The 17,043-nt window shown below is 36.9% G+C and overlaps 1 pseudogene; it reads left to right on the top strand.

The window, feature by feature from the left end:
* Window positions 1–12,599: 12,599 nt before the first annotated feature.
* On the top strand, window positions 12,600–12,696 carry LOC138811979 (U6 spliceosomal RNA; annotated as a pseudogene).
* Window positions 12,697–17,043: the final 4,347 nt, after the last annotated feature.

Genomic DNA, 17,043 nt, shown 5'->3' with positions numbered 1-17,043 from the left:
TTAATTTCATGGAGGCATTATAAGTACACAAGAATTGGTAGGAATGTAGTCTATTTAACTGAATAATGTATAGACATCTCTGGCACTCTATAAAGATATACATTTACTACCATCTGTATGTCAATCTGTTCTTATTTTGTCAACCGCTGGGGCTCGATTTCAGGTACTCGGGACTGCCTGTCAGCTCAATTTGCCACAGGATGGCAGGCTGACACTGACCCATTCATGAATTGGGCCTTGAAGGCTGTGAGTTCAGATGCCAGCACTCCCAAAAAATAAATCGTGTAGTAAGAAGCTGATGGTGACACATGTTTTCCTTTTCTGTGAAAGTCCTGGGTGTCAGGAAGGACGTGCAATACATATGCAAACCTATATCCTATGTAATCAATGTAATCACTGTTCTATTTGTCATAATAGTTAATAAAATGAGTAGTCAATACATGAATAAAACAAAAAATAAAATAACTACACTGAATGCAATATGGAATCAACATATGTTTAAAAATATAAATCATATATTTAAAATGTAAACAAATAATATGTTTTCTAGTGGTGGGCATCTATTTCAGGCCTAAGAAACAGACTTGAATTTCTTGAATTCAAGGAGGCAAGCTTCCCTTTCCCACACAGTGCAACGGCAGGGTTACCTAGACCATGAGTTCAAATCCCAGTCCTGGCAGAAAAAAAATGTCATCTCTATGCTATGTGATGCCCAATTCGTAGGTATTTCATTTGGCCTCCATTTAATGAAGGTGATTGTTTAAATGCTTCATAAAGTATTAATAATATCGACCAGTGTCCTATTATGTAATTGTGTATAATTTTATCCTCGAATCATTCAAGTACTGCCCATTTTATCATGACATACATCACATTCCTTTGGTAATCATATGAATAGGAATGAATTTCATAGGATCTCCTGCCATTTGTTGGTGGCAGGACCAGGATTCAAGCTGTGGGCTCCTGCTCCAACCACTTAAACCTGAGGATAGGGAACTCACAGGTCTGTCCAAGAACATCAGCAAAACCAGGCATCAGTGACTCTCAGCAGTCCTCCTTAAAGTTACAAGGCTGTGAAAGGAAGATCATGGTCAAAGTCACCCTAGGCAGGAAAGTCCTTGAGACTCCTGTCCAACTTGTGCCATCAAAGACAGAAGTAAAGCCGTGTGGCTCCAGTGGTAGAGAGCTAGCCTTGATCAAAAACAACTCACAGATTGTGCCCAGATCCTGAGTTCAAGGTCTGGGAACAAACAGACATACACAACAATCTGTGCAGCCATCCTGCTAAAGTGGGTCACTCTCTTGTCCCCAACTGGATTGGACAGAGTTCCCTGGGAAAGGGGCTGCCTTCATTTTGACTCCACCCATTCTGCCTGCACCAGAAGATTCCAGCCACACCTCTATTGTTTCATGGTTCTTTCTGACCAATGGGATACAAGAATGGTGGCCACACCCACATTCCTTGCTGCCCAGTAGCACCTTGATTCGCTCTGTTTGTTGACACCACTACCTCCCCTCCGACCCGGACCGCGCCTCCCCTGTGCCCCACAGTCTGGCCCATGCCCTGCCACAAATGTGCCCCAGGGGTGGGGCTGGGGGTTGACCCGAGGATGCCACCCCCATCCCCAAGCGGCTAGTGTCCAGGATACGGGGAGATGCAGGTTGGGTGAGGAGTGCGCGCCAAAGATCCCCTGGCCTGGAGCAGTGGGAGCCACACAGCAGCACATCTGTGCCCTTCCACTCCCTGGTGGGAACCCAGGGGCTTTAATCAGAGGCGGGGAGCAGCATGACTACACCTGCCTTCTGGGTTTTTTCCTTTTTTTCTGGGGATGGGAGGTGTTGGATGCAGAAGATAGACACCCTTGCTGTGTGAGCCCTTGTCTTCTGTGCTGTCAAATTTTCACCTGAAGAGAGAGAGAGAGACAGAGAGAGAGAGAGAAAGAGAGAGAGAGAGAGAGAGAGAGAGAGAGAGAGAGAGAGAGAGAGAGAGAGAGAGAGAGAAAGAGAGACAGAGACAGAGACAGAGAGACAGAGACAGAGACAGAGAGACAGAGACAGAGACAGAGAGACAGAGAGATAATCTTTTTCCTTGTACAGCCTGACTGTGCTCAGGTGAGTGATCAGTTGTCAAATTGCAGGTACTGCATGGAGGAGTCTTCTGTCACCTGTCTGGATGTGTGTCTGTGTGTGTGTGTCTGTGTGTGTGTGTGTGTGTGTGTGTGTGTGTGTGTGTGTGTGTGTGTGTGTGTGTGTAGAAGTGGGTTGTAACAAGGAGGATGAAAGCTTTGGTAACTTCTACCTGTTATCTTTGAGGCATGTATGGGCTTCACAGCTGAGGTCTGGGGGCCTGGAAGGGTGAGAGGCTTGAAGGGGACACAGCACAGTTAAATTACAAGAACAAGGGATCTGTGTGCAAAGGAGCTGTGTACTCCCTTGGGCCTGGTTGGTGGCAGTGGGAGCTTGGGAGCACCTGGGAGTGTGGCCTGCAGGGGATGGCTTCCCAGGAGGACAAAGAGCATGGTCAACTCTTAGTAAGGATATGAATTCTGCTAGTATGGAGCGCAACAGCATAGGTCAGTCTCTGGGTCTTCTCATAATGATGTCTAATGAGCGAGGCCAACCCTATTTTAAATCTTGAGCTGTGATCTTCAGATCTCAGCGTCCGGAGACTCTGGTTCTTTTTGGTATATTAGGGTTTGACCTCAAAGCCTTAGGCTTGCCAGTCAAGTCTTCTACCATGCGAGTCAAGCTTTTCTGTCATGGGCATTTCTGAGATGGAGAATTAATATATGCTCATTCTGGGCTAGATCATGGTCCTCCTATCTGTGACAGACCTGAGCCACGAGGCCCGTTCTTCTGTAGTTGGGATGGTATATATGTAGCAACATGCTCAGTCATTGGTTTAGATGGATTGTTCCAAACTCAGTCTACGGCAGCCGATTCTTGACCAGAGGTGAATCTCTAGGTTGGGCCTCAACCATTGGACTTCAATTTCCTCATGGGACAGTTGTGAGGAAACAAGGGATTGATACAGAGGGATCTCTGGAGCAGGGACAGGCACAGAGGGAGGGGCCATCTGATACTGTTCTTGGCAATTCTGTGAGCATATGATAGGAAGATACCCGGAAAAATCTCAGATGGTGTGTGTTATTAACGGTGCAACAGTTATGTGATTATGAAACAAAACATGGCTCTCTTTCTTTATTACTCTATCCCCATGAGTAACGGGATCCTTCACTTTGTTCAGTTTTGAAGCTGGGGAAACTGAGGCATAGAGCAGCTGGGTGACAGGAAACTCTGCCTGACTTCTCTGCCATGCTCCCTAGTACAATGGGTGCTATTCAGTCCACTTCTTGTGGTGGGAAGTCCACTTCATTTCAGTCATGAGGCTTGAACTTTGGGCCTAGGGCAGCTCCCTGAGCTCCTCAGCTCAAAGCTACCATTCCACCCACTTGAGTCACAGCACCACTTCCAGTTTTTTGATGGTTCTTTGGAGATAAGGGTCTCACAGGTGTTCCTGCCCAGGCTGGCTATAAACCACAATCTTCATATCTCAGCTTCCATTGTACTTAGGATTATAGGCCTGAGCCACCAGCACCTGGCTTAAGTGTAATTCTGACCTTTCTTTCTCTTTGTCTCTCAGGAACTGATTCAATGGGTGCTGGAGGAGGTGGTCCAGCATCCCCATGTGGCTGGAACCAAGGTGGTCCTCTCATTCTCGAGGTAGGCTGTCGGTCAGGAGCTGTCTCGTTCAGTCTGTTGTACCAGCTCCATAAGCTAAGTCCCTCTGTGCCCTGGCTACACTGTGACAGTTATACATTGTCCATCTAGCATTACTGGACTCAGTACTGTGTTCAATGTTCTTTTCTAGAAAAAATTCCTGGTTAAAATTATGATACAGAGTTATAGAATGAAAATGTAATGCCATCTTAAGAAAGTCATTTAGGGTTCTGGGAATGTGGTTTCATGGTATGGTGATTGCCTAGCATGCATGAAACCCTGGGTTCAATTCCTCAGTACCACATAAATTGAAAAGGAAACACTGGAAGTGGTCCTGTGCCTCAAGTGGTGGAGGGTTAGCCCTGAGGGGAAAAAACGCTGAAGAATAATTCCCAAGCACCGAGTTTCAGCCCCCGGACTTCCAAAACAACAGCAACAACAACAATGAACATTTAGTTAGTAAATGCGAAATAAAGAACCCATACTTGGAATATATAATTGCTCCTTCCATGCTGATACCTGACAATAGTTCCTCATACATGTACTTTACCTATGTTAGGATACTGTGTTGAAAAAAACCTTTTGTTCATTGGGTCACGGCAATTAATGCTAGGAATGTGCTTAGATGTCAGGTGAAGATTAATTCTGGAAATTCAAAGATTCTAGGCTTTTGAGTGGGGTCACTGCTAATCACAATGAGAAGGATAGTGTAAGTGAGATTCAGAAACTATTTTGGCCAGTCATCTTACAAAAAAAGCAGAGGCTAATTAACAGTTGTGACATAAGAGAAGGAATAACTCCAGATGGAAAGAATAAATGATAGTAACTAAGGTATAGCAGAACCCGTTCTAGGGAACCATTTTTGCTTATTAAAGAACTAGTTATCAACTAGGCTTATTCCTCATTGTCTTTAGCATTCAAAATCTCCTAGGCTAGTTCTTAATCTCTGTGTGATGAATGTATCTCCTTCTATGCTGATCTTTCATACCTGATCTCCTTTGCTTTCTAAAAATCTGTCTTGCTGTATTTATCTATGAACATTTATCTATGAACACCTACAATGATGAAAGAGGATGCTAATGTAAGAGTCCCATAGCTCATGAGTCATTTATGTAACAAAATGGAAAAGGAGGACATATTTATTGCTACCTTAATTATTCTGAAAAGCTGCAATGTCACATCATATGGTTCATATTTCCATTCTTTGTCTACATAGTGACATTAAGTGCACATAAATGCAAATATGAGCGGGGTGCTGGTGGCTCATGCCTGTAATCCTAGCTACTCAGGAGGTTGAGTCCATAGGATTGTGGTTCAAAGCCAGCCTGGTCAGGAAAGTCCATGAAACACTTATCTTCAATTAACCCCAGAAACCCAGAAGTTGTGCTGTAGCTAAAGTGGTAGAGTGCTCAAGTTGTGCTGAAGAGCTGAGAGACAGTGCCCAGGATCAAGGTTCAATCCCCACAACCAACAAAAAAGTGCAAATATAAGTTTAAGTTTCCCCCAAAGGAATGATGAAGTCAATAGTAATCTTCCCAAATGATTTAGTAGTGCACATACTTTTACTGAGTTACTTGTTATGGCTTCTTTGCTAAACATATTCTCTTCTTCAAAAATTGTCAAATATTAGCTTTATAATAAACTTCATCTAATATTTCTAGGTTCAAAAGAGTAGTCCATAGAGTTGATGTCACTTAGCTTTCTTACTGTCTTAGTTCAAAGCCAACCCAGGCAAGAGAGTCTGTCCAACACTTATCTGTAATTAAACACCAAAAAAGCCAGAAGTGTTTGAAGTTTAAAAGTTGATACTCCTGGAAAAATAAAACCTAAGAATATAAAGGAGTCTGGGAAGTTCAATTTGCATCCAGCTTGGACAGTATAGGCTTTGAGACACTACCTATAATTAACCAGCCAAAGCTGGGATACCAGTCACGAGCAAGATTGCTGAATTACAGCTTTAAGTTTTTGCATACATACGTACATACAAACATACACATACACACATAGGCACTTATAATAATCTAGACAGAGTTGCCAAAAATGGATGACATTAATTTATACATTTAGAAAAACCAATTTTTAAAGGTTTGGTTTAATATGGTATGAAGAGAGTAATTGTGTGACATCTTTCTTCTACCTATATGTACCACAGGAAGCCATTTCCTTATTTACGTGCCTCTGTATACATGGAGAACAATGCTAGGTTTGGGGTTTTTTTCAATTTTTTTTAATGGTTCATCCTAGAACTTGAACTCTTGGCATGGACAGGGTCTCTGATCCTGTTTATGCTCAACGCTCAATCCCTACCACTTCAACCTCAGTGCCACTTGAGTCTGGCTTTTGCAGAGAAGTTTTTTGGAGATAAGATTCAAAGAAACCTTCCTGCCTGGGAAGGCTTTGAATCATAATTTTCCTATCTTAGCATACTGAATATCTATGATAGTTAAAAAAGTCTAAATATAAATAATATTAGCAAGTGTTCTGATCTCAAAAATACCAGTGGAGGAAAAATGATGCAGCTCAGTTTATTGTGGTGTTCTTTTCAGAACAAGGAGGGTGTCACATTAGCAGAGGTGTAGTATTTATTCAAAATAGAGATAAGGTATTCATGATGTGAATTAAGGAATTTTAAGGTGTCCCTTACAAGTTGGAAACTGTTGGGCTAGGATGACTTTATGGCATACATTTTGGGATTGATGGTCATAGACATAATAGCTTACTCTTATAAACAATTGCTTACTCTTGAAGAATTAATTATTACACATGCTTCACAGTTTTATCCTCTACAAGAATGTGGCTATTTTTCTGTTTACTTCTCAATCTGTAACACCCCATTGGAAACTGCATCTATTGCAGAATTACTTAACATGCAAACAGGTACTGTTTTGAATCGCTTCGGAATGTTGAGAATTTAAAAATGAGTAGTTGTTAGTCATAGGAATTTTGAAGAACACATATATTCTGTCCTCTTAAAAACTTACTTACTTTTAAAATTATGTGTTTCCATAGTATTAAACTGGGTCCGGTCGTGGGGCCTGAACCCTGGGCCTGGGTGCTGTCCCTCAGCTCTTCAGCTCAAGGCTAGCGCTCTACCACTTGAGCTTCCGGCTTTTTTCTTTTTGCTTATGTGGTGCTGAGGAATCGAACCCTGGGCCTCAGGCATGCAAGGCAAGCGCTCTACCACTGAGCCATCTTCCCAGACCCTGTTTTCTGTTTTACAATGAGAAAGTACTATATTTATTCTTTTTTGAAAAATTTGGCAAGTATATTGTGAAAATAGTGTCTAGTTGGATAACATTCAAGTTGATGAACCTCTGATAAATAAGGGGTAATTAATTCAAATTAGAAGCCAAATAGCATTGATTTTTAAAATGTTACTATATAAAGAATAATATTTACTGTGCCAATACTGTAAAATTACATTTTATGCAGCTTATTTTTTCAATTTTATTATCAAATTGATGTACAGTGACTTTACAGTAATTGTAAGTTAGTGAATAAAAAACATTTCAAACTTGTTACCCCTCCCTCATTTTTCTCACAGTTTTCCTTCACCCCTTCACCCCTCACAAGTTGTAAAGTACATTTCCAACATATTGTCTTGTGAGTATTGCTATTGCATTGGTTTGCCTTTTGTCCTTTGTCTCACCATTATGCTCACCATTGTCTCACCATACAGAAGGGATAAACCATAGGGGAAAATCCCAAAGAAAACAGAAATCACATAGTTCATCAAAAACAACAACCACAAATGAAAAAAAATCTGGTTCCATATCTTGGAATTCATTTTGCTTAGCATCAGCTAATATGGTTACATATATGCATAACAAAGCCACTGGAAAATAATAGCTGCATGGATACTATATCATGAAAACAGCATGTTAACATTTTGATCGTAAAGGTGGCATTAGGATTGGTGAATTTGCGGTTCTAATAAAGGATTTTCAACAGTTTTAAATTTATGACAGGTAAAATTTAATAGTTCAAAATTTTTAATAACTTAGCCTATTAAGAAAATTTAAAATTGCCTGGAAGAATAGGCTTTCATGCAAAGAAATCCAAGGAGACTTAGTAGAGAGGGAGCAATGTGGATGAAGATGGCTCTTTTTCAAACTAAACAAACAAACCTCAGAAACCTTGCTGTAAATCCTGTAGGTTCCCTTGGAATTGTCCTTACCCAGGAACTATATTCTCACTGTTTGAAAGAAGGTTATATTGGAATTTAAATGAAAAGTTCTTAAAAAAATAAGGCATCAAAATGTGTGAATTTACCTTTAATTACCAAACAGTAATTCTCTGAAAAAGATAATTTGAGTCAAAATATTTAGGGAGAAAGTGCCCTCCACAATGAAAGAAGGTGTTGGGATTACACATTTCTGTTTGTAACACTTTCCACAATGTCTTTGGACGTGAAGCAGTGAAACACAGAAAAAAATTTGATTGGATACTTCAAACCAATGATTTCACATTTCTAAGTGGCTCACAAAAAATAATATTCTTATTAATATGAGGTAGTGAAGACTTCTTTTATTACATATGCCAAAAAGTTCAGAAAAGAATTGAAAAAATGGAAAAATTAATAATAAAAGTTTTCTTAGAAGCCTTAGCTAAGCGTATTGACTTCAGCAGTGAAGGGAGGCCAAAATTTTTTGATGTAAATTGTGTTAGTATTTTTACTCCCTAAAGTGATTTTACAGAGCCCATTTGGCTCACTACAATGCAGAACTGATTGAATGAAGACATGAAAATACATTCCACATCCAAATGAGGCAACTTGAAGAGTTTTAAAAGAGAAATAATGAAGATGTAGCAGGGGTGGAGCCCGTATGGTCCTTCAGCTTCACTAGACTGGAAGCCAAGAAGCTGTGATTAATTGGAACTCTGGCAAGAGCTAAGAGTAGGACATAGAAGTAGGACATAGAAGCATTTTCCTTTTGTAACAGACACTTTCTTCCAAGGTATGGGTGATTTAACTCTATTCTCCTCCATACATCTTGGTGAACAAATGCAAGACCAAGAGAAAAATAATCTATTACAATAATTTTGCATAGAATAACTTCACTGTTCCTGATATGGTATCTAAGGAGAATCTTAAGAGAGAAGATAAAAAGTGCAGTATTTTTTGGTTTCCTCTAAGCATCTTCTTAGCAAAATATATCTTTGAGGTTAGACAATTCTGATTGAACCAACAAGTGATGGAGTACTTATTTTTGTGGGCACTTTAGACACAGGAAGTCTTTCAAGGTAAAAGAAAAAAATATATAGCCAAGTATTTGTGATCACAGCATCTTGGACTGTTTTCTGGAGACAAGGTTTTACATTAGATTTCTCCTTATTAACATAGATGTTGTTTCATGGCAACCAAATACAAGAGGGAATTTTATGGACTCACTTGGCCAATTAAACAGCATGAAAGAAGAAAATGGCAAATAATATTTAATAAAATTACTTTGACCAATTACTTTGCCAGAAGAAAGAAGGAAAAATATAATTCAAAATCAATTGACTTAAAAGTATGAAGAAAGAGTAGTGAAGAGAGATTAGAGAAAATATGGAGGATTGTTTTCTCTCCAGTGGATTAATGGGTTCTTGATCTTGTTTCTTCCATTCTACCTCACAAACTACCCAGTGTGTCTCAGGACTGGATTATCCAGTTCAGACAGAAAACTCCTAGAAGAAAGATACTGTATGCAGCTGATATAGGTGATTTATAACCTTAGACAATCTATTTAATTCTATTCAAAATTCTCCCCTATCCCAAACTTCCCTCTTTGAACAGCTTTGTTTGCTTTTCCCACGACTGCCCTTCATTAACTGATTAAAATTTTGAGTGGTCATATTCATACTATCTAGAGATTGCTGTTTGGTTGTGATTTTTGTGTGTTTTTGTTTCTAGTTGTGTTTTTAACTGAATTTTAAAAGTTTGTGCAATTGTGTTACAATTAAATATATCCATCTAATTGTCCAATGCTCCTAGATCAGAGTCACTCCTTCTATCATTCTCAACCAACCCTTTCTCCAAGATTTATTTCCAATTTACCACTTCCTTCATCTTATGTGTACATTCAGTATTCTAGCTGTATTTGCTCCTTGTTCATTTTTCATTCATTCTATGTCTTTAATTCCTCTTTGGTTTCAACTTCCTGGTAGTCATTCTGTTAAACTGTCTATTAACACTTTGAAAGGTTTATATACATTCCATGGAGTTTCAATCCTGCATATTCTTGAAATGATGTCAGCTTATATTTCCATAATTCATTCATCTGCAGCAACAATTTGCAAGACTGGAGACGGGAAGCACCTAAACATGATTTTTTCTCAACCGTTTGAAAGATTAATCTCTAGTCAAAAAGAAAGTTAAAAAATGGCTTAGAATGTATTCCTAACTATGCTTTTTTATAAATGGCTTTGTACAATCGTGTGATTCTTTTATTTTACATGGAATAATATTTTCTACAACCTATAAGTTTTGGAAAAAGAAGAAAATTAAAATTTTTTCCAAGATAGGAATATGATAGAAATAGAAGACAGATATTATGTTTGTCATATCTCTGATTAATACCCATTTTCAAGACTTAAAGTCATATTTCTTACTATGTTAGACAGAGGGAAAACATAAAATAACATATGATAAGGCAACTATTTGTGATTGTTTAAAATGTACCTTATTAAATGATGAAATTTATTAGCTAACGTTTGGGTTTGAAATTTAGGAGGCTGACATATTAAACACATTTCTGAAAGTCCCATACTGAAAAACACAAATTGTGGCTGGTAATATTTCTACACTTTAATGAATGGTTGAACATGTTTGGAATTAGTGCTGTGTAAATAATTCAACTGTATTGTAACTTGCTCCCTACACTTGAAAAACTTGTAAAGTCACTAAATATCATCAACTTGTCAAATGTTATTTTGGCGAAAGTGATTTTAAAAAGTTTATTTGAAAAGGAATATACTTTCAGGAGATTAAATGTAGATTATCATTGGTTTGAGAGTGACATTTTTATACCACAGAACCATGTTGTACTGAAGTCCCAGTGTTTTGAAGCACTCCTTAGTGCTTCAAATATTTTTCTGAATTACATTTGACCTCTAAGTCAAGTTTTCGGGCTTTGGTAGACCAATTATAGTTCTATCCTTCTAGGAACTATTTTTTGGCCCACTTATTTTGGACTAAAATCTTTAGTTAATCATAGGTGGGGGGTATTAAAAATAATCTTATGACGATTTGTGAACTTGTTCACTCATATGGGCTGGTCATCTGTAAATTGAATGTTTGAATTACAGTACTTTCTCTCAAATTTTGTGATCTCATCCTTCATTTTAAGTTGCCTTGCATTTCACAATTGCTTACTGCTAATTCCTGCATCTCAAGGAATTGGGGCCCTGAAATATAGGAAATGCGAAATTGAGATGGGTCTTCAATTACTTTGTGTTGATATATTGCATGGGCCTGGGTGAAAAGTCTTGCCCCTGTTATCTGATGATGCAGGTAACTGGGCCTTGGCATCCTAGGACCCATGGGTACTGCAGAAGAATAATATTTTTTAGACATCTTAGCAAAATTTGAGCATAATCAGTAAGAATGCTTCAGAAATATGGACAAAAACAGTTTGGGACAAGCAAGTTAAAATAATAAACAGAGCAGCAGAGTAAAATCCATTAGAGATTATAGGAAAACATTGTTTTTTTATCATGTGGATTCAGAAGAGCAAGAACAGTTATAATGTATCACAAGTTTATACTAAAAAGATTGCATTGATACGTTTTCTAGTCTAATACATATTTGAAACCTAAATATTTATATTTCAATTCTATTTATTGGAGTAAATAAATATCAATTTATTGGTCAAATTATCAACTAATTCTAGTAAGTTTCATTGTGTGAAATATAAAATCAGCACATATAAATATAAAATATATAACTATATATAATATGATTAAAAGACACACATTTTGTATTGTTCTGTTGTAGTTACTGTATCAAAGGCAACTCTGTTTTAAAGTATGATTCCATTATCTCTACTTCAGTGTTTGATAGAATTAGACCTAAAGCTTTATCATTTGTAGATTTACAGCATGGAGGCAAGAGGAAACACTGTGATTAAAACATTATCAATTTAATGCCTAATAATGAGGAGAAACATATGCACTTCTCCTGCAACTATGAAAATATTTGGTGATAAAAAGGCAGTAGTGTAAGTTCCTGCTAGGAACTTACAGACAGGCCAGGACATTAAGTAATCATGGATACAAACAATTTTTTCACCTTCTTGGCTTTAGCTACTTTTAAATGAAAGGTATAATAAACAATTATATTTTGATAAAATACCTTCTCGTCTGAACAGTTCTGTTTGAACTGTTCATCTCTCTATGATCCCTTGTAACCAAGATTAGTTTTGTTCTAGTAAGAAAATCTTTGCTGTCAGGGTAAGGTATTCTGGTTGGTCTGTTCCCACATGGAAGAAGGGTAAAGGCTCAGGTAGACATTTGTTCCAGTAACACCTCATTTGGGAAAATGTCAACTGAAGAAGTTTAGAAGTAGCTCTTAAGCAACTCTTAGTTTGAATCCATTAGGTCCACAAAGCTGGATAAATAAGTACTTGAAAAAGCCATCACCTTTGGACCTAACTATAAATAATAGAGAGTATGATCAAATTCCAAATAAAAAGACAAGATATTCATTGGCAAAAACGTTTGCAAATGTGAGCAATTGACTGATCAATATAATTTTTTCCACTATTCACAGAATTTTAGGGAAATAAGATCGATAGCATTGTTAGGAACAATAAGGTTTCCTTGTTACAAGTAGGCACCCATAGATATAAGCCTGTATAAAGATTGCATCATTAACTATTATAATTAGAGGATATTACATGCTTCAGCAGCACATATACTCAAATTACAATACAGAGATTAACATGGCACTTGCACAAGGATAATATGAAAATTTGAGAAGTATTCCATATTTTTCATTCTTCAGATGCAAGAAATGAAAAAAGTGATTAAAAAGTTGATTACAAAATTACAAGTGTAACAATATACGTAATTCATATAATCAAATTTAGTTTGACATCAGTGTATTAAATCACCTCAGAAAGGAGTTTACATAGCATAAACTTTACAAAACTTTTCAAATTAGACAACATTGTCATTTTATCCCAAAGAAAAATAATATTAAGACCTAGAAAAAAAGGAATCAAACTGTTTCTATATGGAATACAATCGGAAAGGACACATTAATGAACCTATATATTATAAAATAATATAGAATTCAAAGTATATATAGGAGAAAATAAATTATGAACATTATGCAAACATAGAATATAGAATATTTTAAAATATACTTTTCAGACAAGCACCAGAAATATTTTGGTTTCTGTACTACTCATTTCAACAGGTAAATTAAAATTATTTCTTATTAGAAAATCACAAACACTGAAGAAATTATTGTACATGTTTACAAAAACTATTGAATACATTTTTCCATCCAAGGCAGGCAATTCACTTGGAAGAATTCCGCGGAATCAATGAATTTTTACAGTAAAATATTGGTGCTGCCGGGCACTGGTGGTTCATGCCTATAATCCTAGCTGCACAGGAGACTGAGATCTGAGGATCATGTTTCAAAGCCAGCCTGGGAAGGAAAGTCTGTGGTACTCTTATCTCAAATAAACCACTAGAAAACTGGAAGTGGAGCTGTGTCTCAAGTGGTAGAGGGCTCACCTTGAGCTGAAGATCACAGGGATAGCTCCAGGACCAGAATTCAAGCCCCATGACCGACCAAAAAAAAAAAAAACCCACAACAACAACAAAAATCAAACAAACAAAAATATTTGGGCTGGGAAAGTGGCTCAGTGGTAGAGCGCTTGCCTTGCATACATGAGGCCCTAGGTTCGATTCTTCAGCACCACATAAGCAGAAAAAAAAGCGGGAAGTGGTGCTGTGGCTCAAGTGGTAGAGCGCTAGCCTTGAGCTGAAGAGATGAGGGACAGCGTCCAGGCCCAGAGTTCGGGCCCCACGACCAGACCAAAAAAAATAAAAAAAAAAAAGAGTCCTTTAGTTTGGGCATTGGTATCTGTATCATGATGAAGTAAGAAAGAAGCCACTCTGGTATTATTCCACGTATATGCACTGTTCAGGAGTGTCCAGTGATCTACAGTTATTGCATGTGCCGCTTGAGACACCAACTCACTGACAATGTCTAAGTGTCCACCGTAGGCTTCTCAAAGAGGGGTATACTGATCATCATCCCTACTATTCACATAAGTGGCCTTTTGGGAAAGAAGTATCCGCACTGTAGTAAGCTGAATATTTTCGGCAGCCCAATGAAGAAATATACTTTTATCATTCTCCAATTTTTTTCTTGCAATTGATACCATTCCTTACTTTTTCATCTTGTTCCCCAGATTCCTAAGAATTGCCTAACCAGAGACTTTGAGTGCCAGTGGGAATGAGGTGTTCATGTATTTCCCTAATAGTTCACATTGGTTGAACTGGTCAGAAACATCTGGTGAATTTTCTGCAACTGTTTATTCACCATGATTTATTTTCTCTTTTTCCAATTTTACTATTCGAAATTATTCTAACTGGAGAGTAGGGAATTGATGGAGAGCAGAGGAAAGATATTCCTCCATATTCAAATGTACACACTGAAAATGAGGACCAGTGATGTCTTCATGTGCAGCTTATTCTAGGCATGAGAAAATAGGAAATAATGCCTTCCATATAAATGATTTGGGAAATGGCAGAGCAAAAAGTGAAATGATACAACCAAAAATATAAAAGCAAAATAAATTAGGATAATTATGGAGCAATCGTATTATCTATGAGAACCATGAAAGGGAGAGAGAAAGAAAGAGACAGATGTTTAGTGACGTAGCTAGCCACAAAATCCATGCCTCTGTTCAATTTGTAGAGCAAACAAAATTTTATTTTTTAAAAGAGATGGAAATCGAATTTATGTATTTACTTGAAGTTAGTAAATACATTTTTAGTAGCCTACGTAAAGAGACATAACTTTACCAAATTACAAACAGTAAAATAAATCCTTGATAGTTCTAATAACAGATCTGACTGAAATCAGTTGAATCATACTTTTCTTGTACGATGCAGGAATAAGAGGGTAGTAAAGCAGCTAGAGAAGGCAGGGAGATTGTATCTGTGACAAAACTTTGTGGAAATTGGTATTGAGGCTCTCTTACTAGTGATCCACTTGCACTGGAATCATGATTCTGAAGTATTGCTTGCTGATTCTGAACTATTGATTTGATTATTATATTCTCCAAGAAGAAAATGAGAATTTATAGTGAAGGACTACTAATACATTTTGACCTTCTCATTAAGCACTTTCAATCATCAAAATCACATGAAGACAATAGACAGGACTACTTTTTAGATGAAAGCAAGTGTCTTATAAAAACAAGGAATGTATGTAGTCATGCAAAGGACTTCTATTTTACCAATGCCTTATACATTTTTCTAATCTTGGGTACCAATAAATAATGGATCTATTAGAAAGCTCTTAAGGCTCATATGTTCAATAGTGAGTTCTCTCACACTATATCATGGTATTTTTTGTGTATGGTTTTAAGAATAAATTTACGTTACTAACTTGATTTTCTGACAGGACTGTATCATCACTGTACATCTTGCTTCTATACTCTCATTTTAAAATTACCATCTAAGTATGTGCATGAGATAACTATATAGGAAAATGTAGAAGCCACACTGATGGCTTATGTCTTTAGTAGTAGTTAATCAGAAATACGAGATCTGAGCATTGTGGATTGAAAACAGACCAAGAAAAAACAGTCCATTAGATTCTGATTTGAAAGTAACCAGCAAAAGCTAGAAATGGAGCTGTGGTACAAGCAGTAAAATGCTAGCCTTGAGAAAACTGAAACAAAAAATAAATTCTGGGACAAAGCCAGGCCCTGAGTTCAAGCCCTAGTATTAGCACCAAACAAATAAATTAATTAATAAGGTAATTAATTAATTAAAACTAAATTAAGTGGTCACATGTGGAGAGGCAGGTAAAATGTAACATGCGTGGTAATATTTTATGTATTATTTTGTAATAAGGCATATTATCATTTGTCCTAATCACTAATATTTTATGTGGACTTTTTTGTACAATAAACCCTGAATTTAGCATGCGTGTATATGTGTGTGTACATGTGCGAACATGTGTGTATGTGTATATGTGTGCGTGTGCTGTTGCAATGTTGTTTGCCAATGTGGACAGGGTGAGGCTGAAAAAAGCTAACTGTGTTGCAATGTTTTTATCAGTGTTCTGTCATGTCATTTCAGTGGAACCAGCATTTGTACATATTATTTGTCTAATAATAACATCATAATCAAAGCATTTACAATATTAAGGTAGAAAAAGAGACAGCTTTCAGCTCTTATTGTATGTTAGGTAAGAAGATACAGACATAATTAGTTAGTAAGTTGTTGCTATAAGATGATTGTCAGTACAAAATACGTATTTGACCTCTTAAATTGGTTATACTTTTAAGATACACTCATAGAGTGATTTGGACAGACTTGACCAAACAGGTATTACTCTCTGATTATTCCTGTGAAACACAAGTTGGATAAACTCTTTCCGGATTTCTGTTGAAAATCACTTTCTTTGCAAGATTATATCTATTCTCACTAAGAGTTAATCCAACCCATATTATGTTTGAATATCCCATCTTATTCATTGAAAATAAGTATTGTGGATATGCTTGTTAGATATTCCTTTCAAAAACGAACAAACAAAAAGCAAGTGTTATGTCCATATTGTGGATGCATTTGAAGGTGTTTTGTACATGCACAGGTATCTTTACTAATGGCTCTTTTGTGGGAGAAACTACGGCAACTTTAACAAAAAAGGCTTTTTGAATATCTGTTTCAATATGCATAACATCTCAGAGCAAGTCTTGCAATTTCTGAAAATCCTTTGAATATTTTAGTATTATTTCAGTTCATTAACTGTAGAGCTAAAATTTCTGAAATATTGTTAAGATCTGAAAATGTAAGTGGGTATATACGCTTTTTTATGCTTCATTTTATGAAAACCCAGTTTTTATGAAAGTAAATGGAATAGAATAAAAGAATTAAGTGAATTGGGTAAGCTAATTATTAGTATAATTTTGTTTTTTATTAATAGTCCATTGAATGTAGATGATGCAGTTAAATTATTTCCTCTCTACTGCAGTTAGTTTTAGAATCTGTACAGTTATGAGTGAACTTTTAGTATAAATAAAGGTCTTTAAAAATGATTAGGATTAATCTTGTGCTTTTTGACCTACTCCCAAGAAAATGAGTTAT

This window comes from Dipodomys merriami, unplaced genomic scaffold (genome assembly GCF_024711535.1).
Source record: "Dipodomys merriami isolate MVZ:Mamm:240054 unplaced genomic scaffold, mDipMer1.0.p SCAF_553, whole genome shotgun sequence".
Lineage (NCBI taxonomy): Eukaryota > Metazoa > Chordata > Mammalia > Rodentia > Heteromyidae > Dipodomys > Dipodomys merriami.
The sequence above is the reverse complement of the archived record's forward strand: the minus strand, read 5'-3'. Positions and strand labels throughout refer to the sequence as shown.